Source organism: Brassica napus, unplaced genomic scaffold (genome assembly GCF_020379485.1).
Source record: "Brassica napus cultivar Da-Ae unplaced genomic scaffold, Da-Ae ScsIHWf_405;HRSCAF=630, whole genome shotgun sequence".
Classification (NCBI taxonomy): domain Eukaryota; kingdom Viridiplantae; phylum Streptophyta; class Magnoliopsida; order Brassicales; family Brassicaceae; genus Brassica; species Brassica napus.
The window spans coordinates 20001-22526 of record NW_026016483.1 but is presented as its reverse complement, the minus strand read 5'-3'; positions in this window follow the sequence as shown (position 1 = coordinate 22526).

Here is a 2526-nt window from a genome sequence, read left to right as displayed (position 1 = left end):
TCACGGCAAAACATATATCTGGTCTAGTGTGGCTAGCCAAATACAGTAACGCTCCTATGGCACTGAGGTAAGGCACTTCAGGACCCAGGACATTCTCATCATCCTCTTTAGGACGGAATGGGTCAGTGTCCACTCCAAGGGACCTCACGACCATTGGGCTGGTCAATGGGTGAGCCTGGTCCATGTTAAATCTCTTGAGTACTTTTTCTGTATATGCCTTTTGATGCACAAGGATTCCTCCTTTTATGTACTCAAGTTGTAACCCCAAACAGACTTTAGTTTTACCTAGGTCTTTCATTTCAAACTCTTTCTTGAGATATTCAACTGTTTGGGCGATTTCCCCAGGGGTTCCAATGATGTTCAAATCATCAACATACACTGCTATGATAACAAATCCATTGTTTGCAAACTTCTTTATAAAGATACATGGACTGATAGGGTCGTTCTTATAGCCAACTTTGGCAAGGTATTCGCTTAAGCGATTATACCACATTCGACCACTTTGCTTAAGTCCATATAAGGATTTGTTCAGCCTTATGCAGTGTTCTTCTCGAGAACCTTTATTAGCTTTAAGCTCAACACCCTCTGGTAATCTCATATATATTTCATTATCCAGTGGACCATAAAGGTATGCGGTTACAACATCCATTAACCGCATATCCAAATTTTCTTTGATGGCCAGACTTATTAAAAATCGAAATGTAGTTGCATCCACCACAGGGGAGTATGTCTCCTCATAATCGATTCCTGGTATTTGTGAGAATCCTTGTGCTACAAGCCGTGCTTTGTATCTTACAATAACACCATGTTCATTTCTCTTCCTCACAAATACCCACTTATATCCCACTGGTTTAACATTATAAGGTGTCCGGATAATCGATCCAAAGACATTCCTTTTCTTAAATGATTCTAACTCCACGTTTATGGCTTCTTTCCATTTGAGCCAATCTGATCTTTGAGTGCACTCTAGTATAGACGTGGGTTCATGATCCTCATCTAAGTCCATCACATCAAGGGCTACTTGGTATGCAAATATATCATTGATGTCGACATCTTTCCGGTTCCATCTTGTCCCAGACATTAAATAATTAATTGAGATCTCATCATTAGCACCTTCAGTACCATGAGGCTCGGCGTCCCGAGTCTCATTGGTTGGTACCTTAGGCATGGCCATTTCGGCCTTGTCTGGACAATCTATGACCTCGGTTTCTTTTGCACCTTTCTTTAGTTTCCGAGGTCTTTTATCTTTGGAACCAATTGGTCTACCACGCTTAAGACGTGCTTTAGACTCTGTAGCCACTTGATTGTGTCCATCTTGGACATCAATACTTATTGGTGCATTACAAGCTGGTATATAGGACTTAGTCACTCTTTTCGGGTCAGCAAAGGAATCAGGCAATTGATTAGCTAGCTTTTGCATATGAATTATTTTCTGGACTTCTAAATCACATGATTGAGTCCGAGGATCTTGCCATGATAAGGATGTTTGATTCCATACAATTTCTTTGCCCAGCTTGTTATTTTCTCCCCCTAATGTTGGGTACTCTGATTCATCAAAATGACAATCAGCATATCTGGCCTTAAATAAATCTCCAGTAGTAGGCTCAAGATATTTAATAATGGTTGGAGAATCAAAACCAACATATATTCCCATCCTCCTTTGAGGTCCCATTTTTGTTCTCTGTGGTGGAGCAATAGGGACGTACACAGAACATCCAAATGTTTTGATATGGGATACGTCTGGCTCATGACCCGAGAGTAATTGGGATGGAGAATATTTATGTTCACTGGATGGCCTTATGCGTATTAATTCAGCAGCATGTAATACCGCATGTCCCCAAGCTGATACTGGTAGCTTCGACCTCATGAGTAATGGTCGAGCAATCAACTGGATTCTTTTAATGAAGGATTCGGCCAATCCGTTCTGTGTATGTACATGTGCCACGGAGTGTTCCACACTTACCCCCATGGACATACAGTAATCATTAAAAGCTTGGGAACTGAATTCGCTTGCATTGTCAAGACGTATAGTCTTTAGTGGAAAATCTGGAAAATGGGCTCGCAGTCTTATGATCTGTGCCAATAGTCTTGCCAATGCTAAGTTTCTAGATGATAATAGACAAACATGCGACCATCTGGTCGATGCGTCAATGAGGACCATAAAATATCGAAATGTCCCACAAGGTGGGTGTATTGGTCCACATATATCACCATGTATTCTTTCCAGAAAGTTTAATGTTTCCTTACTCACCTTTCCAGGTGATGGCCTTATTATTAATTTCCCTTGTGAGCATGGAATACATGTAATGCTCATAGGGATAGTTATCCTATCTTTCAAGGAATGGCCAGTTGAGCTCGAGATTATTTTGCGCATCATGGATCTGCCAGGATGGCCAAGCCTTTCATGCCATTGTTTAAAGGCTTCTCTGAACTCATTAGGAATTGAAGTGTTAGCCTCACTCGATTTTATATTGGCACAATAGAGGCCTATTGATATAGCAGGGATAGTCTCTAGGACTTTCTTAT